Source organism: Pleurodeles waltl, chromosome 9, assembly GCF_031143425.1.
Source record: "Pleurodeles waltl isolate 20211129_DDA chromosome 9, aPleWal1.hap1.20221129, whole genome shotgun sequence".
Classification (NCBI taxonomy): Eukaryota; Metazoa; Chordata; class Amphibia; order Caudata; family Salamandridae; genus Pleurodeles; species Pleurodeles waltl.
In genome coordinates this window covers 135,524,037-135,546,206 of record NC_090448.1, presented here as the reverse complement: position 1 = coordinate 135,546,206, position 22,170 = coordinate 135,524,037, and positions in this window count along the sequence as shown.

The window sequence follows — 22,170 nt, the reverse complement described above, 5'->3', positions numbered from 1 at the left end:
GATGCTGCTCTAAAAATATTAAAAACCAGAGGGGAATCTTTAACTTAGAGTGTTCTTTCTTGACCACTAAACAAGACAAGAGAATAAGGGCCTGATTTAGAGCTTGGCGGAGGAGGTTACTCCGTCACAAAGGTGACGGATTTCCCGCCCACCGTATTACGATCCCATTATAGCCTATGGAGATCGTAATACAGTGGACGGGATATCAGTCACATTTGTGACGGAGTAACTCAAACTCTAAATCAGGCCCTAAGGGCTTGATTTCGAGCCCGGTGGACGGGCTGACCCACCCGCTGAACTTCTGATAGGGAAGCTGCCACCATACTGGCTACCTCTCCTCCAGGCCCATTACAACTTTCCCACTGGGCTCCAGCGGGAAAGTGGCAGCAACATTATCACCGGCTTGTAATTGAGCCGGTGGCAATGCTGCTGCCCGCAGGGTGCACGAACACCTGCGCAATGCTCACTGTCTGCTTGTGTAGACAGTGAGCATTGGGAGGGTGCTGGGCAAGGGGACATCTGCACTGCCCATGCCAAGTGCATGGGCAGTGCAGGGGCCCCCCTGTGGCCCCCTTCATCTGTACTCTGCCAGCCTTTTCATGGTGGCACCATGAAAAGGCTGTCAGAGAACCAGGTCGTAATCAGCAGGGTGGGGCTGCGTTCAGCGTCGCCCTGGCTGATTCCAACCTTTGCCACCATCACCCGGTCAGGATTGTAGATCCCAGCGGTGATGGCGGTAGGTTGGCGGGACTGCCCGCCAACCTTGCAATGTGGCAGTTGGACTTCCCCAACCACAGTGGTCCAACAGCCACCACAAGTGTGGCGGTCTGAGGACTGTCACACTCGTAATCAGGCTCTACTTTTTCAAAATAAACAACCTTTTACAGTTCTCACCCTTCTTTAGTCCAGTTGTGAACTAACTAACTTGCTATCCAAAACTTGCCTTAAACAAACGCAACACGATGAGCCTTGGCATGAATTACTAAAACAGGTTGTCAAAAAAAATGTGAATCAACCTGAAATGAAGAGCACACAAAATATCCACCATTAAATCACCCAGCTGACTCCCATTTACAGAAACTGAACAATTCTCAATATTATGCAAAACAGATACCATCTTCTGGAGCATTGGCAAAGGATGTCTACAGAATTTGAGGACCCGATGTACTAATAGCCTGGTTGCAAGAAGTGGTAAAAAATTGTGACTTTATCAAAAAGTACTTCATTTTGCAAACCGGCCTATGTGCTAATATGTCAGTTTTCAAAACAAGGAATTACATGGGATTACAGCATGACATGACTAATTAACATCGCAATTTAAAATCCCCTGCGATTGACCACCGCAATGGGATGGTAGCCTGCAACAGATAGCAGACCAGCATTCCTGCACTTGCATTCCAGTACAGAGAATTTTTTAATTAAAGAATCCCACGTTTTTTAAAGGAACCTTTGCTGCTTTAAAACAAAAACTGTTTTGCGATTTGAGCAGCAACTGGTCCCCTTGACGACTGCCTATTCGCCCTGTGGATTCACAAAGGTGAGAGTTTTTGAATGTTCCCCCTTTTCCTTTGGGAATGAGTTACCAACCCAACTTGAGAGTCAATAACTGATCAGTGGTTTGCAACTGGAATTAAGATCACAAACCACTGATACCATACTGACTAACATGCACCTTCAAAACTATGATTCAGTATGGGTTGGTAATCCTATTATGTGATTCAGAAAGCCTTACTAAAATCACTAAATAGGGTTAGTATATTAGAAAAAGGAATTCTGCAGTCACAAAACCTACGATTCTTTGAATCACAGGGTTTGCTATTGCAAAATACTTATTCCCAAAACATCTATTGGAGAGGAATCAGGTGTAGCTATAATACAACAGTTGACTAATGCTAAGTTGAAACGTGATAGGACAACCTAACTCTGGAATGTTTTAGGCCTATGTATGAGAATGCACAATCAAATCACTTACCCTCAGGAAATAACCAGTAGCATTGTTGTTCTGAAAAGCAACCAGCAGGCCTTTGGTTAAAGGCTCAAACCTCATCATTAAAACATCATGTTTCAGGCATGAATTGAAAGGCAGCATGTTACTAGAGGCATAATGCACAGAACTCTTCACACCTATATTGAGTTCTCCTCCACAGTGGTGCAGAGATGTCAAATCCACATGGTTGTCCATAACTTGCATCAACCATACCTAAAGTTACATTTTCCAACAATGTTTCGATTTAGAATGTTGCATGACCTGGCTGCAATAAAACGCCAAAGGACAGCCCTCTTACTTTGAAACTTAATAGACCCTTCTCCAATAGGCAGCAAAACTGCCCACTTTTCACACCTACAATTTGCCATGTTGAGGAAGTCTTTCAGTAACTCTGAAATTATTGTACTCTACTCTCCTCCAGGAAGAGGGTCCCCACTTAAAAAATTGCCTGTTATCGGTAGGGCCAGTTCATCATTATGTATAATCCCTTGATTGACTTGTCTTCAATGCGCCACAATATTGAAAAGCAAATGCCTTATTAATATCCCTCACCTGCTAGTAACCACATTTGTCACCTGTACTCGTGCACTAAATCTTTTCAGCAATGCTTTACTTTAGAAAGGACACCATTTGACTGTAAAGCTTCCTAGATGAAAGTAGAAAAAAATAAAAATATGGATTTTTATTTCATATGCATGAGATACTGTTATTTATACCCCTCCGTATGACACCCTGAAATACAACCAGGCATTATCATAATGATTATGGCAACTCAGAGGTTTCACATTGATGGCAGAGACCGTGATGAATGAAAAGGTTTGAAAATACAGGAAAGAGCGAGGTACGTTCTGGAGCACAGCTGGTCCGGGTATAAAGATGCAAATGTAAGTAATCTCAGTCACCTACCCTTTGAAAAAGAGCACACCCTTTTAAAGCACCCCATAGGATCCTGGCAGGTGGCGGAGAAGCAAATTGTATGCAGAAAACCAGTAACTATTAGAAAATAGGTTTTTCTTCATCTGTTACATAAGAAGGAAGTGTTCTGAGCAAAGGCCACCTCAGCATAGCAAATTGTTTCTTTTTGTTTGCAGGACCCATTGGTACAGTGACATTTGTTTGGCAGAAACTTCTCAGGACACAAACAATCTTGGGTAAAAAAATAGAAAACAGAAACATTAAAGGACAAATAATTAGGAAGGTTATCAGTAAGTATAAGTGTTATGTGTACATTGAAGCTTAAGTTTACAAGGGAAAGGGTTAGGGATAAGAATTAAATGAAGATTGAGGGTAAGATGTAAGTACAAAATATAGAGGGAGTAAACAAAGAGTTACATACAATGATGAGTGACAGCTATAACCTAAAAGATAGGTTTAGCTGAAAAGGCAAGGAGAAGGATTAGGTTCAGGGTAAGCGGTTCCCGGGGATATCTCCCACATACTAAACTATTTTAAAAATTAAAGTCAGAGGTCTACTTTGGATATTCCAAAACGAACTTTTTAAGATTATTGAGCAAATACGAATAATAAAAAGAGGACCCCAAGAGAAATCAATTTGAGATTAGTCACCTGTGAGTAATCTCTCAAATCACATGAAACATTTTGATCTGTAGAAATGTGATGGCTCCAATTGATCTAATAAGCCAAACCCTTTAGACGTGAAAACGTCTTGCTTTTCATTATACCTCATGTTTTACGATTTATAAATCTAGATTGTGAAATTTAAGGTGATTATGGTTAGTATCTCTATAAATCTATCCTTCAATGTGTTTAACAATAAATACTATTTTTCCACAAGAAAACCTTTATGAGAAAGTTTAGAGGGACGGAGGACATTGATCTGGAACAACAAAAAAGGCTTAGAGTTTGATGAATCATCCAATATTTTGATTATTCAATAGTGTTTTAAATTTGTTCACACAGGGCAGACTGGTCAGGAGAAACCCTATAAACCCATCTGGATGCTTGGCTCTACATATCACTCTACAGCTTCAAGGAAGGGTGTTTAAAGAGAAACACTGTTTCCAACCTAGTGTTCCGGGACTGGATCTCATGCACCCTATTACTGTGGCAGAAGGTTCATAGTTCAAGTAGACAAAAAGTTCTATATATGAACACATTTTAAAAAAGACTCTAAAAATGTACTGAGAGAGCGTAGTTTAAATATTACCTATTTTAGATGTGAAATGCTTATAATTAACAATGCTGCACTAATAATAATATTATTCATTGAAACGTATTTTAAACGTGAGACTTTTTCACATGCATAAACTAATGTCGACTGTAAGCAATAATTGTCTGTATGATTAATTGAATATGTTAACACGTACGAAGACTGCATTTATTAGAATCCATAAGCCTTAAGTTAGCGTGAGTCGAAAACTAGCTCTGTAGCTCTCATATTAAAGCGTATTTTTCTGTTTCTCCAGTGTACTGATTAGCAAAGGCCATGAACCAGCAATTGTTCTTTTCTTCACTTATTTGCAACAATGCTAAATTCTCTCATCCGCATGCTAGTAGCTCTAGTATAAAATTTATGGACTTCGCAACAAACATGGACACTTTCAAGGACATTAAATCACGGAGAAGAGAACTCTTGACCCGAAGTATGTGCCAGAAAATGAAGTAACCCCGGATATGCCACCTACGAAAAAAGTCAATTATGAAGACCAATCAAAGTGTTACGAGATATCACAAAATGACAAATGCATTACTTAATGTATAATTTGATAGGTTACAGATAGTGGGGTGTAGTGACTGACCAATAAGATTTTGGGGGAATGTGTTTCGAAAAAGGGATAAAAACTCATGACACAAGGAACAAAGGGCATTAGGTAGGGAATGATACCGATTGCATCCAGAAACTCTGTCACTCTATTTGGTGATCTGAGACTTAGCCAAAACCATCCTCGCCCATAGACTGCCCCATTACACTTTCTTCCTTATGAAGGAGGTGTCTCCTGTCCTTAGTTTAGATAGACTGACGGCGATCTAACTGATGTCCTGAAGACGAAGACTGACCCTGTATGTTGACCTATTCTGAGGAGGGTAATTATACCGTTGCTAATGGAAATTCATTTATTCTGCCTTTCCTTTCTAGGTACCAACTGCTGTGTGTTTTTGATTAGAGACCTTAGTTAGACGTTTTCCAAATTGATGTTCTAAATTGTTTTGCATGAAGCCCAGCATGCTGATGCTAATTGTGGTTAGATGAGGCAATTCATCTTGACTGACATAAAGGACGTGACTGACATGGTGCTATGCTGAACTAATACCTTTAGGAGGTTCTCTGTATTCTGATTTGTTATCTTCATATGATTATCTTGTATTTGTGATCTTTGCATTGATGAAAACTTACCATAGTTGCCGCTTTGTGATAATGCTCTTTGCTTCTTGGTTTTGAGATTAATACATTTGCTATTAGATTGTAATCAATAGGGAATAAAATTCACAAAAACTTAAATAAGGTGTGGTTATTCATGACTGAAAGGTCATGGTTGCGTCGAAGAGTTATTAATGTCTAAAGTGAAATATATTGTGGTGATATATGTTAACAATATTATTGACATATGGTTTGATGTATTGATCAGTTGTCTCGTCTTATGGTGTCTCACCACTGGGTCCAAAGATTCATCGACCTAAAACGAGTCCTGATGTGTATAAATTAACATAGACGGACGCGTTAACAGTACCAAATGTGGCACATAAACACATATTTTCTCCTTAAAATCTTTTAACTTGCTTACATGAACAAATATAGGAGTGTGAATCTGATTTCTGTTATTTGTGTCTTCTGTTAAGATTAGAGTTTTCATTTCTTAAATTTCTGAGTGATGGAGAATTTGAATTTATTTTAGTTTCAGCCTTTTCTTCATTTGTTTCTAATGTGATAATGCAGTGGAGTAATTTCACTAAATTCAAGTGATGGTTAGAGTGACAACTCCTGACCTAGAACACCATCATGATATCACATGATCTCTGACCCTGATGACAGCACATAGCATTTATTTTAACAATCTTCAATGAAAATTTAAGGGTGCTTGAGAAACATATTAAACATTAGCTAATAAGAGACTTGAACAGGTAGCCCCTGACTAATAAACTTAGGGCCTGAGTTGTAGTTTGGCGAACAGATTTTAGTCCATCAGGATGGTGAAGGACAATACATCTGCCATTCCGAGGGAGATCCGCCCACCAAAAATAGAGTTTTCCACTGATCATGTAGACAACTCTCTAGAACTGCCATCATGGCATCTCCAGTTATTGTAGGCAATGTTTGATGGATGGCACCATTTTTTCAAAAACATTCTCTTAAAGCTGGAGTGTGTGTGGGGGGGTTCATTATTGTTTTTAACAGTTCCTTACCACTAGGTTTGTTTGGCAATGACAAACAAGAAAAAAATCCCTTACACTGTCCAACTCGAATAGCCCGGATGGTGTAAGGTCCATAAGAGCCATCAGAGGAAGTGTTCATTCGACAGAAAAAGGGGGCTCCATAAAAGAACACTTACAGTCCATCTGGCTCTAAATAAGGGAAGTGAACCAAGGGTTTGGTGGACAGGGTACTCCATCAGATTTGCAATGGAGTACCCTATCTGAAAAACTCTAAATCAGGCCATGAGTCCCTTAAAGCACGCTTTCAGATTGGGTACAGGTCATGCATTCTGCAAGGTAGTGTACATGCCTGTACATGAACCTTGACCTCCCCCCCAATAGTAGGTATGGTGACCCATTTTGGGTGGGTTTGGGGAGGCGGAGTCATCACTAGCCCATTATTCTGTGGAAGGACACCATCAGACAGTAAACCCCTCGTCTATTTCCCTCCAACCAAATATCCCATACCCACTCACCAGCCTCTTCAGTTAGCATACAGGGAATGTGGAAGCAACAGCCTGGAGTATTATTCTCCTAGGCTGTTGTTCCACTCCAGTGAGCATATATGCTAACGCGCTCTCCGGAGTGTCTTGCTGGCCATAGGTTGCAGCATCCGACAACCGTAGGAAGATGCTGTGTGGGCGGGCACAACTTTCTATGTTGTAAGGGTGGGGCTTTGTTGTGACTTCTGTCTATGGCTTAATGGTGGTGAATCTCGTGGAAAGGCTTGCTGTTTCAATGATCGTTGGGGTAGACGAGTTGGAGAAGGGTTAGCATCAGTCCTATATAAGCATTCTAGACTGATTTCGAGGCAGATATGCTGAAAATCCAGATGTACTGCTGATGCCTCCTGGTCATTTCCTTGAAGGTCTTTGAGGCAGGCCTGCCAGGCCCAGGCCTTTAGACATCCTAAGCAAAGGAACTTGTAGAAACCAGGCCCCAATGGACCCAGAAGGAAAGTATTCTGGCTACATATTTCCCACCATGACTGTCTTTGTATATGCACCTACGAGCCTTTATAACAAAATGATAGACTAAGAGAACCCTGATGAGCCATTATGAGATAATAAATCAAAAAGGAGCCTCACTGGTATTTGGACAAAATATGGAGTTGTAAATATCAGGAGACAAAAATATTGGAAACAAATATTGTGAAACAAGAATATTGTGATGCAGGAATATTGTTGTCAAGAATATTGTTTTGTCAGGTAAGTAATATTGTTGTTGTTAATATTGTTTTCAAGAATATAGTTGTAAAAAATATCATGTATTTATTATAATATATTTAAATTCATATATTATTTTGTCAATATGGTAGTCTGATGGCTGTTAATTGTTTTAAATATAGTTTGCAATTTTTAGTGATTGAGAACTTTTTATGTATTTGCTAATAGTAATTTATAGTATTGTAACTGGTTGTTCGGTTTGTTGTGGATAGGATGGGAAGTTAAATAAGTAATAATTATTAATTGTTTACTAATTTTAAGTAAGTATTCATTTGATATTAATTATGGATTGCTGATTTATTTTACTTATATGTTAGGTTTGGGTTGCTGGGTTTGTACGGCTCTTATGGGAAAGTTAATCAGATAATAATTAGTTAACTATTAATTTTGAATTTATCATTAACTTTTTTATTGATTATTAATTATGTGCATTTCATATTTGTCATATATTCAGTTATATGTTAGATGTGGGGTGCTGGATTTGTAGGGGTATCGACTGGGAAGTTAATTAAGTAATGAATAATTAAGAATGATTAATTTATGATTTATTATTGAATTGATCATTAATTATGTACATTATGTAATACTGGTTTATCTTAGTTATATTTTAGGTATGGGTTGCTATGTTTGTAGGGGTATAGTATGGCCAGTTTATTAAGTAATATTTAAACATTTTAATTTAAAAAATAATTATTACATTCTTTATGAATTATGTAAATTGGTTTAAAGTTTCATATTTTTTGTAAATTAATAAGGTTATTCAACTATGTAATGTATTTGGAGTCAAGAAGTTTACCTACTGCTGCACAGACTGGAGTTGGAATAGTAAATCGTACCCTTCCAAAGTCCAACACCTTCCCTACTGTTGCACAGACTAAAGTGAGAAAAGTAAATTTAACCCCTTCAAAGTCTAACACTTTCCCTACTGTCGCACAGACTAGAGTGGGAATAATAAAATGTACCCCTCTGAATTGCAACACTTTCCCTACTTTTGCACACAGTGGAGTGTTAATATTGAATTAAACCCATTTGAAGTCCAATGCGGTCCCTACGTTTGCACTGTTTGGTTTGGGAATAATATGTTAACCCTTCCAAAGTCCAACACACTCTTTCGCTACTGTTCCATACACTGGAGTAGGAACAGTGTCTATTATTTCCAAACTCCAATACATTTCCTAATATTGGTTAAATATATTTATTATTAATATTTGTTCATAATTTTCTTTGTTTTTAAATTCTTATAATTTTTTTTGCAAATGTATTTTTTTGTTCTTTTATTTTTTTAAATTTTACTTGTTTGGTAATTTATTTAAAGTTTTGTAATTGAATTATTAATTAATATTATATGTTTCATGTAAATATATATGTGTATATATTTTGTCTCTTGGCCCCAAAATATGGACGGCTTGTGGTGCCCCTTATTCTTCTTCATGGTGGTGCATCCTAACCGACAGGACCACACTGGTTTGTATTACCTCAAAATATCACCAAACTACGAGCGAAGAGATGAGCTCTTCAGGAGATTTTCATAGCTGCTTATTTATTATTCAGTTCATTACAAGCATACAGCAAGTAACAGCCCGAAGCGTTTCGGTCCACCAGGACCTTGATCACAGGTATGGAACTCAGTAGTCCCTCGTCCCTCTCTAAGTTACCATCAGTTACTGATAATTCCGCCTTATGTCCCAGTGCTTACTTGGATATGAAGTCCCTTATGTTACATGACGTGACTCGCATGAACTGATTAATGTGTTTCTGTGCAAATTACCAAACCGTGTTCGACAAAGGCCACAGTGCAAAGTTTGTTTAAAATGTAATTTCATTCAGCTTTAAAGTGCATTTCCAAAAGATTCAGATTTCTTTAATCTAGTAAAGTGCAGCAGCACTTCTTTAAAATCTGATTGCACCATCTCTTCTCTATTATCATTTTCTTCATTCCAAAGTGTGTATAAAACTTTTTCACGCACAATGGTGCTTTCATGCTGTAAAATAAACTTTACCAATAATATCATACAAGTGAACACAGATTACTTGTGCAAAGTGAACAAGGTCGCGCTGATGCCTGAAACGCGGCATTTGAAGTAAAACACTTCGATTCACCTGCCTTTCCGAGTGAGCGTCTTTCTTGCTTTTTTGTTTGTTGATGATTGATGGTATAGTCTGCAGGCTCCTCCGGTTTGTGCTCCACCCCCCATGGTTGGCACGTCCTGAAAGGAGCCTTTTTGTGGATATATATACATATATAACATGGTTTTATAGTAGTACATGTAAAGAATTAAAAAAATTAATATAATGTAAAGTGTGTATTTTTATTAATTGTTTTACATTATAAAAATATATAAAAATACACACATTTAATTAACATAATATTAATGGTATATATTAAAATAGTTAAGATGTCCTACTTTAAGCTACATATATATTAAGACACAATGGTGTTCATTACAACCCTGGCGGTCGGTGTTAAAGCGGCGGTAAGACCACCAACAGGCCGGCGGAAAAAAAAATGGAATTACGACCGTGGCGGAAACCGCCAACAAAGACAGCCACTTTAACACTCCGACCGCCATGGCGGTACAAACAAACAGCACGGCGGTCACCGCCAACAGACAGGTGGGAAACAATGTACCGCCCACAGTATCACAACCTACCAATCCGCCACCTTTTCCGGGGTGGATTAACCGCAAACAAAAACACGGGGGAAACAGGACTCCGAAGGGAAAACGCTCACCTCTGCACACCCCACGAGGAACCAAGACGCCATGGAACCAGAGCTCCTCATTTTACCAGCCTTCATCTTCTTGCTCCTCTACCAGGAGCACGACCGTTGGCGGCGAAGACCACGGTGAGTACTGCACCTACGACACAGGGGATGGGGGAGGGAAAAAACAGTGACACACGCACGCAACATGCAACACCCCCACCCCCACCCTCACCCACTACAACACACACACCAAGACAGCATGATACATTACAGGTACACTCCCCAACCCCCCGGAAGAATGCAAAGACAAAAGGAAATGAGCTGATCGATTGTAATATATTAAAATTCGGTAGTCAAATCTTATACATACACTATTTACAATTATATACACCAAGAATATTAGTCCAGGGTATTCCACCCTTAAAGTCCGTGGACCACTGGGCCCACACTGCATGGGCGAGGTCCACACAAGATATCCGAACGTGACGGAGAGAACACTGCAGGGGCATCAGATAGAAATAAAACAGGCACCTCAGGGGGAAAGGAAAGGGGGGGCACCTCAGCTGGTTGAGTGCACAACGCCAAATCCACGAGGGGGCCACATGCCCACTGTTCAATCCTGGGGAGTGCAAAGCCACAGTCTCTCAAGTCTCTACAGTGGGTGGTTTGCCCACTGTTCAATCCTTGGGAGTGCAAAGCCACAGTCACTCAAGTGGATAACAGTCTCCACTGGTTCTGGAAGGGGCTTTGCGCCCAGAGTGCTTCATCCTGCCAAGGACTGAGGTAGTGGATGTGATACTCCACTGGTTCTGGAGGGGGCTTGGTGCCCAGAGTGCTTCATCCTGCCAAGGACTGAGGTAGTGGATGCCTTTCTCCACTGGTTCTGGAGGGGGCTTTGTGTCCAGAGTGCTTCATCCTACCAAGGACTAAGGTAGTGGATGTGACACTCCACTGGTTCTGGAGGGGGCTTGGTGCCCAGAGTGCTTCATCCTGCTCAGGGCGGCCTCAGTAGCGTCGGTGCATTTGGCACTCATGGGCCTGCGATGCTTGTGGCGGTCCTATCTTGGGCAGCGGTGCTTGTGGCGGTCCTGTCTTTGGCAGCGGTGCTTGTGGCGGTCCTGTCTTTGGCAGCGGTGCTTGTGGTGGTCCTGTCTTGGGCAGCGGTGCTTGTGGCGGTCCTGTCTTGGGCAGCGGTGCATGTGGCGGTCCTGTCTTGGGCAGCGGTGCTTGTGGCGGTCCTGTCTTGGGCAGCGGTTCAGCTGCTGGCGGTCCTGTCTGGGCCAGCGGGGGCTGCTGGCGGTTGCCTCCTGGGCAGCGGGGCTGCTGGCGGTTGCCTCCTGGGCAGCGGAGCTGCTGCTGGCGGTCGTCTCTGGGCCAGTGGGGCTGCTGGCGGTTGCCTCCTGGGCAGCGGGGCTGCTGCTGGCGGTCCTCTTTGGGCCAGCGGGGCTGCTGGTGGTTCTGTCTGGACCAGCGGGGCTGCTGCTGGCGGTCCACTCTGGGCCAGCGGGGCTGCTGGCGGTTCTGTCTGGACCAGTGGGACTGCTGCTGGTGGTCCTCTCTGGGCCAGCGGGGCTGCTGGTGGTTCTGTCTGGGCCGGCGGGGCTGCTGCTGGCGGTTCTGTCTGGACCAGCGGGGCAGCTGGCGGTCTTCTCTGCCGTGGTGATCGTCCCAGACTTGCCGGGTTTCTTGTGCCCCTTCCCCACCTTGGAAGGTGTCACTGCTGACTCCACACTCCCACCTGTGCCCCTGGGAGCGGCTTTGCTGGCTGTTGTCTTCCCCCTCTCCCGCCAGACACTGGCCAACTTTTGATGCTTGACAGGTGGGGGACTGTCCGTGCTGTGGCTCCTTGCCACACTGGCTGCCCTGCTGCCTGGTGCACTCCAGAATCCGGTGACTACTGGCACCCGGAGATGTTGTGGCTGAGGTGATAGGTTGGGACCTGAGGAGTCGGGCCCTAGGAGACTGACGGGGTGGGGGAGGTGAGGGAAAGAGGTCAAGGGTGGCCAGGAAAAGTTTCTTAGGAACACTGGGACGGGTAGCTGGAGGGGGTTTGGGAGTGGAGGAAGAGGTTGTGGTTGTAGGAGGTGTACGTTTGGTGACTTTGGGTGAAGGTGCATGCGCTGGAGGCTGTTGTGAGGTGGATGACTGTTGGGTGGGTGTGTGCCTGCGTTTGTGTACCTTGGGAGGTGGCGTCACAGACACACTGGGAGAGGACACAGGGGATGTGTGAATGGTAGTGGGGGTGGTGACTGCACGTGAGCGAGGTGCGGTGGTGGGTGTGCTGGTGATGGACGTAGTGGCTGTAGATGTAGTGCATGCAGGTGTGAGTGGAGACGGGACTGGGAGGGAGGAGGAAGACGAGGAGGAGGGGGACACATTGGAGGCAGTGGATGTTGGTATGTCTGCATGTGTGTGATGCTTGCGTGAGTGCCTGTGGGATGTGTGGTGCTTATGTTTGCCTGAGCTTCCCTTGTGTGTTGAGGTGTGTGCATGCTGGCCTGATGGTGTGCTTGGGGTAGGCTGAGGTACAGGGGATTGGGTCTGGGTGGAGGAAGTTGGAGGGGGGAGGCTAGAGACAGGGACAATGGCTGCCATCAGTGCTGAGGCCAGAGTCTGAAAAGCTTGCTGAAGGGCTGCCTGACCAGAATGAATGCCCTCCAGGAATGCATTGGTTTGTTGCAACTGTCTCTCTACACCCTGGATGGCATTCAAAATGGCAGACTGCCAACAGTGAGGGAACTGAGGAGGTCAATGGCCTCCTCACTGAGGGCAGCAGGGGTGACTGGGGCAGGGCCTGAGGTGCCTGGGGCGAAGGAGATGCCCACCCTCCTGGGTGAGTGGGCATGGGGCAAAGGCTGAGGGGCTGCTGGGAGGGTGGTGCTGGAGGGGGGGTTGCGGCTGTAGGTGCGGGGGCACAAATGGGGCCTCCACCACAAGGGAGCTCCCATCAGAGGACAAGTCTGTATCGCTGGTGTCAGCTCCTGTCCCAGCCGTGGAGCTCCCCTCGCCCTCCGTCCCACTGGTGAAATCAGAGTCCGTAGTGTCGCCCTCGAGGGCCATGAGGGATACTGCTCCCTCCTGCTCCGGTGCCACTTCTCCTCCGCCTGATGATGCTAATGCACACATGTACAGGGAGGCACAAAAAGGTGGGGGGGAGACAGAAGAAAGACAAGTTGAGTGCATGCATTACTGCTACCGTTGGCAAACACGACAGACACAGAAGCCCCCTGCACTACGCCGTGCACTTGGGCTCCACTATTCAATTCCTGGTAAATGGCCTACAAGGCTATGGCCGATATCTGCACACATGGATGTCACAGGAGCCGGACTAGGTGTAGTTGGCACTGTACAGAGGTGGGGAAGGTGCCACAGGGTCTGCCTGAAAAAAGGGACTTAACTAGCACACTCGCCCTGGCCTAGGGAAACCCACAGCCCACCTCCCCCACCCAGACATCTCCACTACGCGCTGAATCAGCAGAATGAGAGTGTACTCACCCCCGTGTTGCTGCTGTGATGCCCTCAAGCGCCCATCCCACTGCGGGTACGCCACCGCCAGGATCCTGAACATCAGGGGGGTCATGGTGCGACGGGCACCCCTCCCACGCTGGGAGGCCATCCCCAGCTGGTCCTCCGCCGTCTTTTTGATCCAGTGGCGAATGTCCTCCCATCTTTTACGGCAGTGGGTGCTCCATCTGTGATAGACCCACAGGGTCCGGACGTCCTTGGCGATGGCACGCCAAATATCCTTCTTCTGGTGGGCGCTGACCTACAGGAATTGTACAGGGGAAAAAGAGAAGTTATTACCAACTGCACCGTCACAGTCATTGGCCCGCATCCCTACCCTTGACATGTGGCACATGCACTTACCGTCGTTTCATGCACACCTCATTCCCCCCCTTTCATCCACCACACTCCACACAGGCATTGCCCATACAGCATGCTCCCAGTGTACTTACCTGTTTGTCTGGAGGACCGTAGAGTAGCGTGTACTGGGGGAGGACCCCATCCACGAGTTTCTCCAACTCCTCCGTGGTGAAGGCAGGGGCCCTTTCCCCAGACGCACGAGCCATTGTCTCTTCCAGACTGTGGTCAAGGCAGCACTTGCAGTGTAGGTCCTCTCCTGTCGAAGATCAGGTATCGAGTGATTGAACAGATAGAAAATGGCTGTCACGTCCGCGGCGGTGGATACCGTCACCGACGGCGTACATCGTCATTGGCTCCTGGGACCCATGGGGTCCAATGTTAACCAATGCAGAAATGCGCCGCGGTGTTCGACCGCCTACCGCGACGGTGTACAACGCATGCACAGTTACCTCACATCCCATTGTCCCACTTTACAGGTCAGGCAGCCGCCATTTCAGGGGCCCACATGGCTTGATTTATAACTGTGTCACACATACCTAGGCCTTGGCTCAACACTCAGACAGGCAAAATTCGGGGTATGAATGGTTTTCTGAGTAAGCTGTGTTTACGTACCTCTGAGTTGGTTGACTCTGTACTCACTGTTGTCCTTCATAGGCACCGTCCGCCGGGACATGTGAGGAGATGGCGACATCCTCCGGTATACAGACCACAGGTGGACCTGTCGACAGTGGATGAAAGACATGTAATCATCACCTACAGGCTTGATCGTGCCACTATCCTGGAACTGTGTGCCCAGTTGGAGCCAGACCTGATGTCAGCTATCCGCCATCCCACAGGAATCCCCCTCAAGTGCAGGTGCTGTCAGTACTCCATTTCCTTGCAAGTGGGTCATTTCAACCTACAGTGGCCATAGCATCAGGGATGTCCCAGCCTATGTTTTCTAGAGTGTTGTCTGCCCTGCTGAAACACATGCAGAGCTACATCGTGTTCCCTCAGGTGGAGGATTTGCCTACAGTGAAAGGTGACTTGTATGCCCTTGGACATATCCCCAACATCATAGGTGCCATTGATGGGACACATGTGGACTTGGTCCCCCCCGCAGGAGTGAACAGGTGTATAGAAACCAGAAGAGTTACCATTCAATGAATGTGCAGATGGTGTGTTTGGCCGACCAGTACATCTCCCATGTTAATGCCAAATTCCCTGGCTCAGTGCATGACCCTTACATCCTTCGGAATAGCAGCATCCCTTATGTGATGGGGCAACTCCAGAGGCACCGTGTGGCTATTAGGTGAGCACCTGGAACAAAATCGCTGGGAATAGTTGTCTGGGTCTGGGGATATCCCTACAGGTTAGTGTGTGTCTAACAGTTGTCCCTTGCCATTTACAGGTGACTCTGGTTACCCCAACCTGTCATGGCTACTGACCCCAGTGAGGAATCCCAGGACAAGGGCAGAGGAATGCTGCAATGAGGCCCATCGGCGAACTAGGAGGATTATAGAGCGGACCTTCGGCCCCCTGAAGGCCAGGTTCAGGTGCCTCCATATGACAGGTGGGTCCCTATTCTACTCACCAAAGAAGGTGTGCCAGATCATGGTGGCCTGTTGTATGCTTCACAACTTAGCTTTGCGACGACAGGTGCCTTTTCTGCAGGTGGATGGTCCAGATGGAGGTGCTGTGGCAGCTGTGGAGCCTGTGGACAGCGAAGACGAGGAAGCAGAAGAAGAGGACGTCGACAACAGGTACTCTGTGATCCTGCAATACTTCCAGTGAGACACAGGTAAGAATACAAACCTACCTACTACATGTACTTTAACACTACTACCTCTCTACTGTCTGTCCTTTTCACCCAGTGTATGGTCACTGAGTTGTCACTTTCCCTTACGATTTCACAGATGTGGGTCCCACTGTGACACATCAGCTTTGTTTCCTCATGGACTATAGCTGTGTGACATAGGTATGTTGACATTACAATTGAAAGAGCATTTTGTCACTGTAATAGCTAATACAACATTTCGAAATCACAGACAGACTCCAGATTGTTTTGTGCTTTAAGGGTGTTTATTTAAGTGCTAAATAGTGGAGGGGGTTGTAAAATGGTGAGGGGGGATGGTGGAGGAATGTCCATGGCAGAGTCCAGTCTATTAGTCTCACAGGTGCATTGTCCAAAGGGGCATAGGAAGTGGAGCTGGGGCAGTTGAAGGATGGACAGGGTGACAAGGTGGGACAAAAGGATGACATTCAGGGTGGTCTCATTTCTTGGCAGGTGTCTTGGCATTGTTCTCTGTCTTTGTCCTGGATCTCAGGGACCGGGGTGGTTCTCCCTCTGCAGGGGTGGGGTGCTGGTGTGGTGGTCCTGTGGCAGTGCCTCCTGTCCACTAGCACTGGCGGAGGTGGTGGGCAGTTCATCGTCCATGCTAGTGTCAGGGGACCCTTGTTGTGCCACAGTGTCCCTCCTGGTGTTGAGGAATTCCTTCAGCACCCCTACGATGGTGCCCAGGGTGGAATTGATGGATCTGAGTTCCTCCCTGAAGCCCAAATACTGTTCCTCCTGCAGCCGCTGGGTCTCCTGAAACTTGGCCAGTACCGTTGCCATCGTCTCCTGGGAATGGTGGTAGGCTCCCATGATGTTGGAGAGGGCCTCGTGGAGAGCAGGTTCCCTGGGCCTGTCCTCCCCCTGTCGCACAGCAGCCCTCCCAGTTCCCCTGTTTCCCTGGGCCTCTGTCCCCTGGACCGTGTGCCCACTGCCACTGCCCCCAGGTCCCTGTTGTTGTTGGGATGGTGGGTTAGCCTGGGTTCCCTGTAGTGGAGGACACACTGCTGATTGAAGTGTCTTGGGGACAGAGGTATGGGCCCGCTGGGTGGGTGCTGTGCTGGTGTTTCCAGAGGGGGGAAGCTCTGTGGTGGCCTGTGACTGTGTCAGAGGAACCAACTGTCCCGAGGTCCCAGATGGGCCGGGCTGGTCATCTAGATCCAGTTGGACAGAGCTGCTGTCATCCCTGTGGGCCTCTTCTGTTGGTGGTGTGGACATGTCTGGACTCTCCTGTGCAGTGACGTTGGGTAGGGGTCCTGCAGGGGTATAAAAGCATGATTATTGCATCTGTGTGTGCCATGGTGTGCAATGGGTGGGTGACCGTGTACCCCAGTGCTTGCATTCCTGTGTGGGACCTTGTGTGATGATGGTTTAGGGGAGTGTATGGGTATGTGCAGTGGCCATGCTTTGGTGATGGGTGTCCATGCTTTGTTGTTGCAGGCAGGGCTTGGTGTTGGGATATGTGGTTTGTGATATTGGGACATTTGTGAGGAGTTGGAGTGATGGGGGTGAGGGCGAAGGTGGGGGTATGTGATGGCATGCAGGTAGGGTGGGGGATATAGTAGTAAAGAATTGCCTTACCAGAGTCCATTCCTCCATCTACTCCTGCGAGGCCCTTAGGATGCAGAATAGCCAAGACTTGCTCCTCCCATATTGTTAGTTGTGGGGGAGGAGATGGGGGTCCGCCGCCAGTCCTCTGAACCGCAAGGTGGTGTCTTGATACCACGGAACGCACCTACCCCTGTAGGTCGTTCCACCACTTCCTGATGTCATCCCTATTTCTTGGGTGCTGTCCCACTGCTTTGACCCTGTCCACTATTCTTCACCATAGCTCCATCTTCCTAGCTATGGAGGTGTGCTGAACCTGTGATCCGAATAGCTGTGGCTTTACCCGGACGATTTCCTCCACCATGACCCTGAGCTCCTCCTCAGAGAACCTGGGGTGTCTTTGCCGTGCCATGGGGTGGTGTGGGTGATATGTGGGGTGGTGTGTGTTGTGATGTGATGTGTGGGGTGATATTTTGTGGTGTGTTGTGTGAGGTGCGTGGAAGTTATGTGGGTGATGGTATTGTGTGCCTGTGGATGCCTGGTTGTAGTTTGTAGTGTCTTTCTCTGGCCTTCTTTCAGGATTTTGGGCATAGGGGTTTGTGGGTGATGTGGGTGTGTGTTTTATATTGTATTGGGTGTGTGGGAGTGGTGTGTGTATGTGTATCAGGTGTGTATTTGTAATTGTCCAATGTGGTAGTGTTTTGTATATGTGTGTGTATTTTGAGCGCTGCGGTGTGTACCGCCAATGGAATACCGCGGTTGAAAGACCGCCACGTAGATTCGTGGGGCGTGATAGTGTGGGCGTATTTCTGTTGGCGTGATGGTGGAGGTTTTGTTTTCGCCAGTTTATCACTGACCTTTGGTGTGGCGGACTTGTGTGGGTATCTAAATTTTGGCGGATTCCGAGCTGTGGGTCATAATGACTTTGGCGAAATTCCGCTGCCGCGGCGGTGTGTTGGCGGTCTTCTGCGCGGCGGTAAGCGGCTTTAACCGCCAATGTTGTAATGAGGGCCAATGTATTTTGTATGTATTTAATGATATTAGTGTGAAATGCTATTTATTTTCAAATCTTTTGTACTATTATAAGGATAGGGACACAATATTTTTGACACAATATTTGTATTACATGATATTGTTGGTTTTTACAGGTGGCTCCTTTGTAATGGCAAAGAAGCATCGCCCCATTGGCTGAACCAGCAGCTAGAAAATAAAACAATATTTTACTATTGTTTTATTTTTCAGCTGCTGGCTTGGCCAGCATGTGCAAGGAGTGGAGGGCTGGGCCATGGGAGGGGGAGGAGGTGGAGTAGAGTGAGTGCACTAAGTGCGCATGTCAGTTTGGCCGGCTGTCTTAGGTGGCCAAACTGACATGCGCACTTAGGTTTCTCCAACCCGGCTGTGTTGCACACCCAGGTTGGGGAAACTGCATAGACTCCAGTGCACTGTCTGAGCTGCAGACCAAGCCGCTCAGACCAATCCTGACGCGGCTCTCATGCTAAGTATAGCATGAGAGCAGCACCAGAATTGCATGGAGAGCCTGTGCTGGTGTCCCAGGAACTGCTGGGACACCAACAACATCGAAAGAGGAGCGAGGCAGCCGGCGGAGGCAGGAACAGGTAAGTTCTTTTGGTATTTTTAAATTATGTTATTTCCCTCCCACCCCCACCTGCCCACCCCTTGAGATTTGTGGCAGCCACTGCTGGTTTTTGGTATTATGTCAGTGATACACCTCTTCACAAAAGGCCCGGTGTTAGGTGAGACATTCATTGCACCTGATAAATATAAATACAATGGAGTTTGTCATTTATCTGATGCTTTAAAACGCACCTATTATACGCTTTTCTCAAAAATGGAGCATAACTTGTTGATTTTTGTGCTTAGCACATCAAAATCCACGTGCCTGAGTATTTTCTTTTGTTGTTTCAAACGAGTCTAGAATAAAGGTCAATAATAATGTGAGAAAAGAGGCGCTTGAGAAAGCTCCCTGTGTGGAGGATTCTTAACCTTGAATAAAACTAATGCTCTAGTATTGATCCCCCACCCGCTACCTATATTTATTTCTCAGTGAGACATTATAGAACAACAGTTGCTAAAACAAGAAGCAACTTGAAGACCCACTTATCATTAATGGATCAGTGATCAGATTCGGGAAAGCAAAAGGAAAATGCCAAGCAAACCACAGGGGTGGACGCAGAACAGAGGTGCGTCAAGTGATATATTCATAGCTGCATCAATTGCCGGTCATGGCTTTGCTGACTCGACGGCTAGTGGTGCTACCCAGAGAAGAAACGTTCCTGCTTTGATAAAAAAAAAAAAATGCCTCTGGTCAGTTGGTTCCACTCATGTTACTGTGCAAATAAATCATAAATCGTCCGTGGCAATTTAAGCGCGTTGCTACACTGTATTCAATTACGCACTTCTGCATGTTGTATTACAATGACCTTTTCAGTATTCTGAATTTTGACCGCCGAGCTAATCTACTTTTCTGAAAATTTACAGCTCGGCTGATCCGTAAAATGGAGGACGTCTGAGTCATTTTCAGAAATGTCCAATAACAAATTGCCCATCAGACGCCCAGGAGAAAGCCCTCCTTTTAAGCAGTTGTCACCGTTGCTACTGTAACTAGACCAGAACCACGTCTGCAGTACACATTCCTCACCGTGCTAATTAGAGTGAGCTCAGATAACATAAATGTTGCTGTAAAGGCTCGCTTGCGCGGTTAAACCTATGTCTTCTTAGGACGCAATTAAAGGTACTGAACAGGAAAAAAGTGCAGTAAAACGATGACATTCTAATTTATTACACTTCTTACAGGTCAAAGACTTGAGCAAAATACACAGTTGGGTGAATGTCAAGTAAGTAATTTTTCAGAGATGATGGGACATGAGAATCATTTGCAAGATCGTTACAGAATGTTTGGACTTACACAATATACACATATCTAATAGTGTCCAATGTATACTGCTGGGCTTAGAATCAGTCCTCACTGCCATTGCTCTGTTGGAGTGTTATTGACATTTTGTTTCGCCCACAGGACATCATACATACAACTGAGCAATCGGTCAGCCCATTCAGCCACTGCTTGGTAAGAATTCAAAGGTGAAAAAACATGATCATACTCATGTACGATGGCAAAAAGAATTAACAATCCCACAAGACTGAGCATTATTTACAGAGACAGCTAGACACAGAAAATTCGTAATCATCTTCACTATGGTTTTGAGCTCACAGCTTGGTTCCTCTCTAGTCCACTCTGCACCAAGACCAATTTGGACCCCAAAGGAAATGGAAAATACCCAACAGAATAGTTGTTCACGCAGGTCCTCCAACAGAAGGGCAAAGCATGCTCAGATGTGAATCTAAATTAACATGCCAGAGGTATCCCCTGGAGGACCACCTGGCACTCTTCTGAAAGACAAGACTGTGCAGCCGGTTCAGAACTTGGTCCCCTGGTGTACAATGGATCTCCCCTGCCCCAAAAGCCAGAAGATGAAGCACTCAGGTCCTTAAGACGGCCAAAAACAGCAGCATAAGCACTCACCCTTGCCTCCTGTGAAGAATTAAAGCGCCAACATCACCATGAAGTCCAAATCAATAACCAATCACTGAAATCTTTGAAGTGATATGCAAAGGTGACTAGTAGTATTGTCGCGTAGGTTTTCATTATCCTAATGATACTATTAGATTTGGGCGACAGAATCACCTGTACTGCAGGGGACTGAGTCTGATCCTGCACCATGTGACACCTGTCGGACTCATCCGGATTTGTTCCGGCTAACTAGCAGTAACCGGGCGCATGACATACATGACTCCTCAGGGGAATCTTGGTCACTCAGATCTCATTCGTTTCTCTCGGTTACATTAGTCTCATGTATGCAAGGACAATCAGAGGCAGAGTATAGTTCAATAACGTTTTATTGAAGTAGCTGCATCTTAGATAATAAAGCATGAATTGCAATAACTAGGACAATGAAACACAATAGGATGAAAATTGTGTCAAGGAGAGTAAAACAAGAATAACGCCACCATGTTGTCACTAAGGTTTTTAGGGATATTTCCTTCCTAAGCTATGTTAGAGCACAGCATGTTAAGCTGCAATTCTGCCTTTCAGGTTCCCCCTGTGAAGACATCATCCCTTATACCTGAGCAAGAGGCCTGTAGTCTACATAAGCAGCTGTAGCAATGCGTTCAGCAATCAGCAATCAGCATAGAGTCGTGTTCATGTGGCCGGAATCTCCCTCTAACGTACTTGGGTCAAAGTAGTGTTTTTGTAATAAAACATCTGCTGTTCCAAGAAAGGATCCCCAGTAAGAGTGTGTATGTTTCTGTGAACATTGGAGACAAGGTGTACCACTTTTGCCGGCAACCTATCTTACTGCAGCCTTGAGAAAAGCACAGAGTGAAAGAAATGTCTTGTTTAAGAATGTAGTGCTGACATAGGCAAAGAACAGCTAGATATAAAAAAATAAAACAAGACTGCAAATGTGGCTAATGTTAAAATAATGTTAAAACAAAGCAGAATAAAATATATCTAACTTAAAGTGCACAGCGACAGGCCTAGTATGCTAAAATAACGTGTATAAAACTATGGCTAAAATGGCTATACAACAGTATCACTGTCAACTTTCTGCCAAATGTGTCCAAAATACACCAAGAT